Below are 14,614 nucleotides of genomic sequence, written 5' to 3' on the forward strand. Positions count from 1 at the left end.
CTACCTTGGGAGAACTCGTGGAACAATTTTTTAAATCCTTCTGTCGCAGCATTATCAGGCCAAAACGTTTGTAGATATTCCAGGATAAAAAGCTGTTTCTTGATTAGCCCCTACAGTACTTTTAAGAACTAAATCTAAGTTTTCAATTGATTCTTTTTCACACATCATTAGATGCGACAGTCAAGACCACAGCCCTGGCCGCAACCTTTGCACACATCATAGCCCATTCATTCTATAGATTCAGTTAACTGACGTTCGACCCCTATCGCAGGTTGGCCTTTGACCAGGGTGAAGGAGGTAAATGATTCGCGTCTCTTTACCTCTGAAGGATTTTGCCGAACCGCCTTGAACTATCTGAATATGGCGAAGAAGTTCACTTTGCACATGGATTTTACTAATTTCCACTTTTCTTTCGATTTTAATTTTTTCTTTCTGTTTTTTCGTTCTGTTTTTCCTCGGGTGTCCCAAATGCCCCAGCCTAGTTACACCCTGCTATCGTCGCTGGACGATTTCCACAATTACGTAGTGATTATTTTCCTCACGCCCTCTAAGAGTAAACAACGTGCCGCAGTTCTCAACAATACAGGGGTCCCTCTGGCTGCCCACGCCGTTGCTTAGCATTGGTTTCAGATGAGATAGCTGGTGAGCAGCCTGGATGTATGCACCCTCAGTCAGCAAGATCTTAAGAAAACGGTGAAATGCAGTAAGAGCATGGAGCGACGACAGCTGTCAAAAGGTAAGCCCCAACAAATATATTAGTTTTGCCATTCCGTGGCACCCGAAACACAGGCCTCAAATCGAATGAAGTTTTCTGCAGACGCACAACATAAATTCTCAGAGATGTTTATGTGTAATGAATATGGAGATATTCCACATGACAGTTATATTCAGTGTAATTTGATTTTGTACCTGAGCCATCTATACTATAACTTATATCACGCCTTGTCTGAAGGAGTGTTCGCCTGTTTCTTTTGGTAGCTGTGCCTGCCTGCAACTTTTTTACGTAGATTATTTTGTATACAATTCCAAACCTACAACAGGTATCACAGAATGTAGCAAAAACACTGAAAACCTGCAACTATAGGATCTCGTACTATGTGAATAACATCACAACCCAGTGTATTTTCAGTAGCAAAGACAAGACCTAGTTACTAGCCATAATCTGGGCGTACAAAATTACTTGTCCTGACTATGATCAGCTTTCAGTAGGTCTGTCAGGCGGAGACATAGCAACTAGGCTCGTTGAACATGAACCCAGCTAGAGGGTGTAGCATTACGATTCCACATCCGCTGATCAGGTATTGCTTGAGGGCCGCAACCGCCGGCCACAGTGCCATGTTCTACACTTAGCAAACAAAGGCCAAAAACTCAGCGTGTTGGAAGCTCTGTAAATCAACAAACATGTAGCCGACAGTTCTGATTTAATCTTAAATGCCCAAGCGCGTATTAATACTTCCCCCTCTTCTAACCTTACACGATCCTCTCAATTTGCCATTACTCCTCACACTGTCTGTTCCTTCCTGTTGCTCCATTTTCCTGTATTTATCGATTTTTTTATCGTAATTGGCTATGTACTCCACACATTCTGCTGAAACAATTGTTGAATTCTTTCTTTTTCCTGGTTTCTCTCTCTCTTTCCATCAGTAACACCTCTTGAAGTACTATTACCATGTAGTATCTTTATAATATTTGTTTATTTAATGTAAACTGTTATATAGACACTGTTATTTTCTTAGTTAACTTAATGTTTACCCTGTATGCTTCTTTATATTTATTTACTGTTCAGTTTTTTACCTTTTAATTTGAACTAGCACACTACTGTCAAAGATGACATTTACTGGACGTTTGTGTTTCAGTCTAGATTAGTAACATAATTTACAACGTTGTATACAAACTTTGCAACTTTTTTGGCGACGATAGTCAGTTAAAGTTTAATGATAACCTTGTAAACCGAAAACCGGCAAAGTTGAATAAATGAATATTGTGGAACATATAACAATATAGTACTTTTTATTTATTACCGTACATACCTTGGAAGAGAGCCGATATTATTGTCAGACTTTATTCGAGAATTTTTGCTAAATCCTAGGAGGCAGGATTTCTGCATGATGAAGTTATAGAAAAAGTAGATATGTTTGTTCACTTAGGGGGACGGAGAACAACAATCGGATGGGCGGTTAAGGAATTAAATGGTTCAAATGGCTCTGAGCACTATGGGACTCAACTGCTGAGGTCATAAGTCCCCTAGAACTTAGAACTACTTAAACCTAACTAACCTAAGGACAACACACACATCCATGCCCGAGGCAGGATTCGAACCTGCGACCGTAGCGGTCGCGCGGTTCCAGACTGTAGCGCCAGAACCGCTCGGCCACCAGCGGCCGGCGTTAAGGAATTAAACAGTAGGCTAAAAATAGCTTGGTGTTAATTCGGGAAATGTAATGCTATATTCAGAAGTAAATTTCCATTTTGCCTTAAAAGGAAAGTCTATTAACGAGTGTATGCTGACAGTATGTATAGAGCTCTTGGTCTCACGGTTGGCGGACACGGTAGCTCAACGTGTTCTGTCAGAGGGCTGCTTGCCCTCTGTAATAAAACAGCCGAGTGAAATATTCAACTATGAACTTAAAGGGTTATCATGCGACGTTCGCCCAGGCCAAATGACGAGGTTAATGTCGCTACGTCTAGAAGGAGGGGTCGCACGTTCGATTCCCGACTTGGAAGGAGATTTTCTTCTGTCAGAGACTGGGTGTTTCGGTGTCCTAATAATTTCATCTCATCTTCATCGACACACAGACCCCAGAGTGGCGTCAACAGAAAAAGTTGCAACGGGCGGCCGAACAACCCCAGACAGGGTCTGCCAGCAATTAATACCATACCAACTTATCTGTGTGAAATATGTTGTTGTAGTTGTGGTCTTCAGTTCTGAGACTGGTCTGATGCAGCGCTCCATGCTACTCTATCCTGTGCAAGCTTCTTCATCTCCCAGTACGTACTGCAAACTAAATCTTTCTGAATCTGCTTAGTGTATTCATCTCTTGGTCTCCCTCTACGATTTCTACCCTCCACGCTGCCCTCCAATCCTAAATTGGTGATCCCTTGATGCCTCAGAACATGTCCTACCAACCGATCCCTACTTCTAGTCAAGTTGTGCCACAAACTCCTCTTCTCTCCAATTCTATCCAATACCTCCTCATTAGTTACGTGATCTACCCATCTAATCTTCAGCATTCTTCTGTAGCACCACATTTCGAAAGCATCTACTCTCTTCTTGTCCAAACTTTTTATCGTCCATGTTTCACTTCCATAGATGGCTGCACTCCATACAAATACTTTCAGAAACAATTTCCTGACACTTAAATCTGTACTCGATGTTAACAAATTTCTCTTCTTCAGAAACGCTTTCTTTGCCATTGCCAGTCTACATTTTACATCCTCTCTACTTCGACCATCATCAGTTATTTTGCTCCCCAAATAGCAAAACTCCTTTACTACTTTAAGTGTCTCATTTCCTAATCTAATTCCCTCAGCATCAGCCGACTTAAATCGTCTACATTCCATTATCCTCGTTTTGCTTTTGTTGATGTTCATCTTATATCCTCTTTTCAAGACTCTGTCCATTCCGTTCAACTGCTTTTCCAAGTCCTTTGCTGTCTCTGACAGAATTACAATGTCATCGGCGAACCTCAAAGTTTCTATTTCTTCTCCATGGATTTTAATACCTACTCCGAACTTTTCTTTTATTTCCTTTACTGCTTGCTCAATATACAGATTGAGTAACATCGGGGAGAGGCTACAACCCTGTGTCACTCCCTTCCCAACCACTGCTTCCCTTTCATGTCCCTTGACTCTTATAACTGCCATCTGGTTTCTGTACAAATTGTTAATAGCCTCTCGCTCCCTGTATTTTACCCCCACCACCTTCAGAAATATAACATTTTAAAAACTGACATTTCCCAAACGACTAAAGGAAAAAAAAAATGTTGAGCATAACGAATGGAGAGAAGAGAAAACAGGAGTGATAGTGAGTGTAAAGAAAACGAAATAGTTGGGTGATCTAATGGAAGTTGGACTGACGATATAAAGAAACAAGCAGGACGAACTTGGATGGGAAATTAATGGCGAAGTCTGACGAATCTGGAAATTCTATTATTCTGATAAAATATAACGGAAGCTGTAGTACTAACATATTCATTTTACCGTAAATTAATTAATAGCTTGTTTTTTCAAGTGACGTCTGTACAGATTTCGTTGAAGTTCAGTCAAAAGCTTTCTCAAATATATAAATACATGGAGAAACAGAAATTGATGCTCCTTATCGTGTTTTATATGTTTGTTCACGACTTGCACATGGTCCATTGTGCGGAATGCACTTGTAAAGCTACCTTTAAAAAACGTTTTTCCTATTCGACTGTTATTCGTTTCAAAGAAATCTGTCACGTAATATGTAATAAAGTGACTGGGTACACATCTACGTCGGAATGCAATTTACTTTGGAAGTGATTCACACTTGTTACATTTGAAACAGCAACAACATTTGCTCAAAGAGTTCAAAACAGTCAATGGATCAGTCAAGATTTTCTCATATACTGGTTTTAGGGCTGTAGACTATAGCCCAGTATTACTACAAGAATGTGCAAAACGCCCGTATAATAAACTGGACATACTGACTAGATTTCTGGCCAACAAGTGGTTGCCTTTGAATTTTGAAATTTTCCCGCGTGAACTGAATGTTCAAGAAATTAGGGCTTGAGGCGCTCGACGTCAACAACCCATCACAATATTTCGATTTGTAGCAAACATTTATGACTCAACGTCAAAGACTTAATTGTACTGAAGCAAGTTTTCTAATGTTTTAAAAAAATATGAGGACAATTTACAACTCACTCTTGTTCCTCTTCCTCTTACAGCATCCTGACTAGAGGATTCCGTGTACAGAGTGTTCGGCCTTGTAGAGGGGGGGGGGGGGGGTTTAGAAGATAATATTTTGAATTGGAATACATTTCCGAAAGGTACCGTTTCCGTGTTTAAGCATGTTGGCAACACGACCACATTTACAAGTAACTGATTAGGCGTGACCCAGTACGTCTCTTATTTTACGTTTCCACTCGTTAATAGCCAAAGAAATTGGTCGTGTACTTGTTGGCTGGTTCTCTTGAACGTGGTGCAGCACGGCCTCTTCCAATTCGGGTGTGCGGCATATTCTTGGAATACAACAGCCATGCCCGCTGACGGTGAAGTTTACCTTTCTCGAAGCCGTTGCGCATTTGTGGCGAAAAGTGTATGGGATGGAGTCGGACGTTGTGGAGAGCGATCTTGATGAAGACGACGAGCTTCTCTTCCATTACCTTGAGTTTCGCCATTCAGAAGGATTATGTCGGTGTGTTCTGCAATAGTGCACTCAACAATATTGCTCTAATACTCACAGACACGTGAATGAGACTCGAACCACGTCAAAGAGGTAGGATACACGTCAAATGACAACAGCCGACCCAACGTGAGCACACCCAATCACGACTACCCCGTTGCATACCTACCTAGCAAACATGTTCTTAAACAGCTGTAGCATGGAAATCGTACGTTTCTGGGCATGGGTTCGTATCCAAAATAAGAGGGCTATTCGGAAAGTACGTTGCGATCGGTAGGGAAATGGAAACCACTGCGTTAAATCAAAAATGTTTTATTTGCAATAGTTAGCTACACTTTACAGCTGCTTTCCTACATAGCCGCCACTCCGACTTAGGCATCTGTCGTAGCGTTGTACTAACTTTCTAATATCCTCGTCACAGAAGGCAGCCGCCTGTGCTTTCCGCCAATCCTCTGCGCTCGTCTACAGCTCGTTGTGTGTGCCAAAACGTGATCCTCATAGCTAGCGGTTCATTTGAGCAGAGCTGAAACTCAGGAAGACCAGATTATGGGCTGTATTGTGGATGATCAAACACATCCCATCGAAAACGCTGCAGGAGCATCTATATGGCCCCTGCAGAGTGCGGCCGAGAATTGTCATGAAGAACGAAACGCATGACAGTTATGTAATGTGGGCTGCAGGACATCAGGCGACATCTCTCGCCAGGTCCTCATACTTGGCGGCAGACATTATTTTCTAGGCATCTTTACGTGCTCACTGTACTCTCAGAATTGGAAGGAGCGACGTGCTGCGATCGATGTCCATACTAGAGACACTACCAAACACATCTGTGTAAAACTTCATCAGATTTTTACTGTGGTTTCCATTTCGTCACCGATCGGAACTTACTTTCCGAATAGCCTTCGTATCACGTACTCGCTCCCCTCTACAAGTCCTAGAATGTTATAACGGGAATTTCCGAACACCGTGTATTTTGTTTGCGTAATTTTATGCTGAAGTAAGAATAAGATGCTTAAAATGCTTTATATTTCGTTTAGGAAAGGTGTATTTAGTATCATACTCCACTAATCAAAAATATTTTATGTATTTTCCAGCCTATTAAATTAGCCGACGGTAGTCGACCTGTTGACGCAACAATCTCGCTCCATAAGCGCGCCATCATTTCCAAATTGCAGAGGACATTATTCCAGCCTGCAGTTATAATTTTAACAAAGTCCGATCATAATTCTTATTTTAAAGGAACGCTGAGTTTTTACATTAACTGTAACAATTACACGGTCTGGTATCACCGTGTTTACTGTTTTCCAACTACGACGTCTGCCTGTGATAATCTCAACGTTCCAATGAGAAAAGTTTTATTACGGCACTACAGATAAACTTAGGTCATGTCTTTGCATTCAATAGCAAACATTTTCCTCCCCTCCCCCCCCCCCCTTTTTCAGAAATTTAATGTTCAGACATTTGACCTTTGAAGTATGTACTGTCACGTAAAAGGAGAATAATTACAGACCGAGCAGCTGCCTGTCATCATCAGGTGAGACATCTAAAACTGACGAAGACGACTCGATCTAATCTTATTGTACCGCTCTTGACGGCCTCTTGATTGTACAGGTTAAGTGTGTGGTACTGCTCCTGCGTTTCCCAACTTTCTGTGTTTCCGTCACTGTCTCATCGTTTGTGTTTATCCTGTCTGTTTTTGAGCATTTTTCATGGAAAAGTTTTGGTGTGCTTCGATACAGTAGTGGATTATTGCCAGGTCGGGCCACCGCCTGGTGCCCCGTCTATGTGTCTGGTTACCCTGATTTGAAACGAACTTGTTTTCTGACAGTGATTTTTCGTAGAACTGTCGAGCAGTTGTAACACCTATTTTTGACCTATTTTGAATCTGTATCGATATTTCTGTGTCATTTTGTAGTATTGTTTATGTATATTGTTGTATCTGTCATGGAAATTCTTTGACTATGTATACATGTTTCAGTTATGTGAATTTTTGACCGACGTTCTTTAAATTACGCTTGTGAATTTAAATAACTACTGAAATGATTGTTATGGAATATACTATAAATGACTTGGTTCATAATTAGGGAACACAGTGTTAAATGTCAAAGATGTGGGGAAGCCCCGCAGCTACGGAAGTAGCCTGGAGGAGTGGAAAAGGTGTGGTCGGCGCGCAAGTGGCAACTCGTCCTTTGTGGCGAGTAAGGAGTCTGGGCTGAGAAGTGCTGTGGCTCACAACTCGCTAGCAGCAGAGGATCATAGTGGCTCATATTCTTGGAGTTTAGAGGCCAGAAGAGCTTAAGGACGATATTTAAGGGCTTCTGATGCTGAATTTGGTGATACCATTATCATGGTATGGTTTTTGGCCCTATAAAAACGTTATTTCGACGCCAAGAAGATCAGTAATAGGGTGAGGCCAACAATTCTGCCATGACTGCATCGCCGCCAGGTTAACAGCCACTGAAAATTGCGCCACCAGTGCCACCAGCCTTCCACTAAACTGTTTTGTATTTGGCACCCTATAAGTGGACCACGTATTTGTGAACTCTGCTTGATTTTAATAATAATCGTGGTGTTGCTAAAAACTCTGTCATACACCCGTGACTACCCCAAATCACAAACGTGGACAGGATTCCTACCCTAGTGAATTTAATGTTCAAATGTGTGTGAAATCTTATTGGACTTAACTGCTAAGGTCATCAGTCCCTAAGCTTACACACTACCTAACCTAAATTATCCTAAGGACAAACACACACACACATGCCCAAGGGAGGACTCGAACCTCCGCCGGGACCAGCCGCACAGTCCATGACTGCAGCGCATAGACCGCGCGGCAGTGAATTTAATTCCGAGTGTCCTAATTTATTAAGAGAAATTGGCTGAACTTGAATTTAGAGTTGTGTTGTCATTTGCACAGCCAATTATAATTCTGAGTAGGTCCAAAGACTGCTTATGAAAGCACATTTGATATTTAAAGTTTTAGTTTGTTGTGCTTTACAAAACTAATAATTAATGATAAGAACACTTAATTTTTCTCATACATACTGGAGTAGTTTTATTAATGAGTGTGGTTCTTCAAATCACGAAAGTTTAAGGGTCCTCATGGACCAGCCTAGTTATTTAACGAAGCAATGCAAAGATTCCTTCAGAGTCAGTGTAGTTAGATTGTCATTCTGCTTAGTTGATTCAAACCAAGTTTAAGAAAGAACTGTTTACTGTGTTATCTATTCTAATGCTAGCTGGCTAATGCACAGGCATAGAGACCCTGTATTATTAGGCAATGAAGTTATAGATTATGATCATTAGTAGACCCCCTGATTTAAATTCAGGATCTTTTCAAGTTTTTCCCAGTTCAGTATTGCTACTAGTTTAGTTTGTGTGTCGGTATTTGGTTTTATAAACAGTTGCACCTAGTTCATTTAAGGTACGTGTTGTTGAGAGGTATATATTTTTGTTAACTTTCATTGGCCATTTGCTTATCTGACGTATTAGTTAGTAGCACAATTACCTGTAAAGCTAGGTTACTGTGTTGTAGCGTGAATAGATAAGAGGAAAGTGTTTAGCGGGTGTGTCACGGAAGGTCAGATTAACCTTAGCACTGCCTTCTGTTTCATCATTTTGCTTGACACGAGAATGCCTAATTAGGCTGGCGCCTGTTTTAATATGTAATGTTACAACTCGCTTTTGTGCCGGAAGAACGTCTCTTCCTGACCCACCTGTTTATTGTTGTTTATACTCTGCTGGAGTGTTCCGGAAACGACTCGCAGTTTGATTGCTCTGTTTCCATTAGGTTATCTCACAGTCACATCTCAAAAATTCCTCGCATCGATTGCCATTCGAGGTGGTCGGTGGTAACGTTACACACTGTGTGAACACATCTGCGAGACTACTGTTGTATTTTTAACATTTGCGAGGAAGAAAACCTTAGCCACTAAAAGCACAGATCATACCAGTTGCAAGCAGCAGCACCATTCAGAGTATAATAAACTTGAATACCAGTTCTGACAGTAGCTGCTAACATGGAGTTCTCCATTTAACGCCAGAAAGTACAAAAAACGAATGCAAACTAAAATATGGCAGAATACGAACAATATACTTACAACGCATTCATATCGAGCAGTTCACACACAAATATCCACAGAACTCTATGCGACGAAACGAACGTCTGTTTTATGTGAAGCGAAAACACATATGGAATTATTTACTTCAACAAATATTACGGATGCATACAAACATAAAGCAGAATACAAGCAACATATTCACACCGCAATTCGGAGAGTGCGTTCCACACAAGATGTCGTAATCAGGAATCCAACACAATGAAAACAGCTACCGTGTCATGTCAGGTGATATTTAGGTTTTGGCATGCGCTAATGCGCGTTTGCTGTTTTTACGCTTAGTAATGGGCACCTGGTGGAAATGGCAATATTGAATTTTACAAATAAAGAATGTTAAAAGTCAAAATACGAACACGACATCTTTTACAAAATTTTGTGTGACTGTGAACTCCAACTACGAGAAGTTAATCTTTGTTTTGTAATAAGATTTCACCAATATATTACCTTGGAAGGCAACTAATGCTATCGTTTTCGAGGCGTGTACTTTGTGGATGGACCTCGTAGTCTAGTAGTAAATGAAAAATACTCTCATCTAAATGGCATATTTCGAATTAAAAGTAGGGATTTTTGCCCCATATTTTCTCGTATTCAAAATTCATTGCCACTCCACGAGGAGCGCTGCCGTTGCTCTCTTTACGTATTGTAAGAGGCCTTGCACTCCTCACATTTTGGCGTTCTGTGCTCGCCGCAGCTATCGGCGAACTCTGTCGTCTTCGATTTTAGTAAGTTGTGGAAATGATAGCGTTCCACGCATTATCCTGCTGGTATCCTATGTCACAGTTCATCAGGTTTTCGGCCATGCGTATTTCCAGGTATTTTTTAATAATGGATTTCTAAAAAGGGGTTGCTGTGGGAAGATTACTGTTTTACCATACTCCATTTCATTGGACTATTCTGGACTGTTCAGGAAGTGACGAGTCGAGGAGTGGCAACGTATTATTAGGAGGAGTCATCAGTAATCGCAGTCAGTTCGTAGTACGCATTTCCGAAACGCAGCTGCCATAATGAAATACCATCGGCCATCCCGTCACCCAAACATTCCACTGGCATTAAATCTGTTTTCTTCAACTGTATACACTAAAGTTGGGTAGAGTGTGGCTAAATATATTAGACTATATCTGAAAATACGAGGAGGCCAGAGTAAAATTGGTCCAGAACAGATGGTCAGAATGACTCACGTCCGAAAAATGATTGCAACTCCGACAGACAGGAGAAATTCTCGTTACAGAAGATATTAGTACATTTTATTACTTTACGAATAATGCAGATTATATAGCTTTATGAGTTTATTACATATTTCAAGTAACATGTTTTGGATATGGCTATCGCGGAATCATCCAAATTTAGAACTTCAGAACCAAACTTTTGTGTCAGTGTATAGCAGGTCCTATGCCGAAGCAGCTGTGATACCCTCCTAAAGCATATAATATACTATGCGCTGACACTGAGCGTTGTCTCCAAAACTGCAAGTTAGCATCCGATGCTGGTAGTAGCCGAAAAACGTACAACAACAATGTAACAACGTACAACAATTGTACAAAAACAAACGTACAAAAACAATGTAAAAAAGTCATCAAGCGATCTAGATAACATTATTCATGAAATTCGTAACGATCTCTGAATCATATCAAGAATTAATAGCACATTTGATTACATCTTACCTACTTTCAGAAGTAGTACTTCGTTAATATTAATTATCAGGACGTTCATTACATCTACTTTTTCTACAGTTGTCTTGAAGAAATGGATTTTTTTATGTCGTTCTAACAGGCTTGTACTGCGATTATTTCATGTCGGTTTCCATATTTGTATGAGTGTGACACATAAAAGAGAAATGCAGTATTCATAAAAAAGTGGAAAAATGAGGCGAAAATAGTCTAAAGATACTGATACAGTGAAAGTGTATTAGCGTCAATGAATTCATGTTATTGTCTAGTCTTCAGTTCGAAAGCCGGTTTGACGCCCTAGTCCACTCTAGTCTAACCTGGTAAAGCCTCTTCATCTCTCAACAGCTGAAGCTACGTACGTCCACTTCTCTTTCCTTAGCCCCCCTTTAAAACTATTACCAACACTTCTCTCTATTACAAAACTGATCAGTCCCTGGTGTCTCAGGATGTGTTCAATCAATCGATGCGTTCTTTGAGCCACGTTGTGCTACAAAGTGCTTTTCTCCTTAATTCAGTGCAGTCTACCTTCACATGTTGCCCGATCTTCCCTTCCAAATATCAACATTCTGTCCCCAACACTACATTTCAATATCATTTGTTCTATTTCTGTCTGAACTGCTAATCATTCACGCCTCACTTCCGCACAAGTCTACTTTCAGGAAAGACTTCCTAAGATTTAGCTTTTATGAACCGTAGAAACTGAGACGATAGTAATCAGTAGAAACAGACAAAAAAAATCTAGTAACAGCACAAAGACGTTAATGACGCCACAAGACCACGAAGTGTAAAATGCGTGGTGTCCCCGAGTCAAAATTGCGTTATAGTAGTTGGTGGTCGAGAAACAGGTCACACATTCGGAAGGAACTGGGCACAAATAGCACTCATGTCATAGTGCTTTACATTTGTATCTCTAAATCAATGTTAGCGAATATCGAGATGGATTTTTGTACAAGTCTGCGGCCGATTTCTTCCGCTATCCTAATGAGCTACACTAATGCACCGTCTCTCATGGCATCGATATCGTAGTCACGTTTAATTCCAACCCTCATCTTCCAATCGCCTACCTAGTCACGCTCGCTGGTGCACACTTTAGTATTCAATACACAGGCACCCTTTCGAATCCTAGTGGTGAAGGAAAGCCGTCAAGGGAAGGAGAGGTAGCGCTCTAAAGTTGAAAGGTGTACAAACAAGGTAAATTAATTCAAGTTTTGAAGAAAATATTGCATTGAACCAAAGTCGGTCAAATGTAGTATCGATTATGTAGTGGCGTCACTGCTCAACAGCGATCGCTGATTCAAGGTGTTATGAGTAATGTGTTAGAGTAACTTTAGATAAAGAGATGTATCGAGAACTCTCAAGTGTAAAGACGTGTTGTGTCCGATGTGTGCTGGATATATACTTACTCGCTACGTGTAGTAATAGTCTTTTTTATTTGCAAGGAACTATGATATTTACTACTGAGAAAGAAATCTCAACAGAAGTTGGAAAATAGTAAGGTAAAGAAAGTTGTTTTGTTACTAATACAATGCGCGTACTCATAAGTGATGATTGAGACAATGTATAGCACTCACATCCAATTATTTTGTAGAGCTATCGAATGTGTTAATTGTGAACATTATTAATTTTCAAAGAGTCAAATACAAGTTTTAAAGTTAGTGCCAGATTGTTACTTACCCCAAGCCAATACCAGTTCCCAGATCCATATCATTTTTGATTAACTATTTTTCTCAAGAAGTTATTGTCTCAGTCATATTCAATTTAATTAAAATGTATGCTAAGCATTAGCCTTGCACAATAGCTGTTTACTAACTGTAAAATTTGGAGCACTAACAAAGAGCAGCGCGAAAAGCGTTACCATTGCGGAGAAATTTGATTGTTTCACGGATAGCAGTCATTAAGCGTAGGGTCCATTATTTTCAAATTGATCAAGCTTTTCTTTATTACCAGGGCCAATTTTAAATCAATAATGTTGCATCAGATTCAGTTTTCGTGTTATGTAAATTCATGGAGTTTTGGTTTGGTTAAAAATTATTGTCAGTTTATATTCTCGCAGCTAAATTAAATTTACATTCTCGCAGTCAGAAAAGTTCAGTACAGGGCCAAGCGTATAAGCGACGAGATAAAAATAACGTTCACATACCATTCCCATTCTAAAAGTTGTGTTTCAGAGTACTGTCAGTCACGTAAATTCAATCATATTTCAAACGTTCTTGTTTCAAAGTCCTTGACCACCAAACTCTTATTAAACTTCTGGATTTACAGCCATTTATCTCCTCCGTGGCTCATGATGTACATGTGAAGGCATGCCACACTGTTGATAATAATCAATGCGTCAGAGGAAGAGGTTTAGCTCGACCGGCTCTCTAGTACTGCCTGAGAGATGCAGCGAACAACGCCTTCTGTCCTTCCTTTTCATTCCGTACTCATCACCAGCAACATAAACATATGCACGTTAAAATACGCACTTGACAATTTATTACAACGATTCGGTAAAATGAGTAGACTGATGGGGGACGAAAATCGATGAAGATACAATAGCATGAAATGCTACCGTTGAAAATATGTCAGAAATTTTTAATCCGCACTGTAATTAATATATTGTGATTCATGAAAATTTGCACCAACCAAAACTCGTCCCCGAATTTCTTTGTTTTCGCGAGTAGCAGTTTATTTTTTGTGTTTGAGTAGGGCAGGGCAGAGAGTTGGAGAATCTCCCTCCCAATCGTAATGTTATCTGAACACGTTTCTAAGTCTCATTCCGACATCCACAGTCACCGATGTTTCCAGCGGTTGCATGTGATTTGATATCCTCCACCATAATATTGTTCTCTTAGTTATTCAGAGTACTTGAAGGGACCGACTTACCAGATAGAGAGCGGCACGCAGCGGCGACGGCAGCGGTAGGTATCGAGCGAGAACTGCGGCTCACGTCCGGAGGAAACTGAGAAGACAGTCGCCGCTTCCTGGAGTGAAGCAACGTGGCTTATTCACGGTCTCTTCCTGCGCACGAGTGGAGCAGGAAGGCTACTTTTTCCGGTAGGTGTTCCGCGGAAACTTCCCAAGGCGAGCTTAGGATTTACATAGTTAGTTCTTCTGACACTTAGCCTGTAGTCTTGGTCTTCCACTGAGGTGACAAAAGTTTTCGGAGAGCGACATGCACATATACAGACGGTGGTAGTACCGCGTGCACATGGTACAAAAGGGCAGTGCGTTGGCGGAGCTGTCATTTATATTGAGGTGATTCATGTGAAAAGGTTTCCGACGTGACTATGGTCGCCCGACGGGAGTTAACAGACACTGAACGCGGTATGGTAGTTAAGAGCTAGACGCATGGGACATTCCGTCTCGGAAATCGTTAGGGATTTCAATATTTAGAGATCCACAGTGTCAAGACTGTGCCTAGAATACCAGATTTCAGGCATGACTTCTCACTATGGCCAAAGTAGTGGCCGAAAGCTTTCACT

The 14,614-nt window shown here is 40.7% G+C and overlaps 1 protein-coding gene across 1 annotated transcript in view; it reads right to left on the bottom strand.

Moving 5' to 3' along the window:
* LOC126204058 (probable G-protein coupled receptor Mth-like 3) overlaps positions 1-14,078 on the bottom strand; it is a 754,641-nt gene extending 740,563 nt beyond the window's left edge. Inside the window, exon 1 of the mRNA XM_049938481.1 lies at positions 14,016-14,078. The gene's annotated coding sequence lies outside the window, so the exon portion shown is untranslated. The remainder of the gene's footprint in view (positions 1-14,015) is intronic.
* Positions 14,079-14,614: the final 536 nt, after the last annotated feature.

Source organism: Schistocerca nitens, chromosome 9 (assembly GCF_023898315.1).
Source record: "Schistocerca nitens isolate TAMUIC-IGC-003100 chromosome 9, iqSchNite1.1, whole genome shotgun sequence".
NCBI lineage: Eukaryota > Metazoa > Arthropoda > Insecta > Orthoptera > Acrididae > Schistocerca > Schistocerca nitens.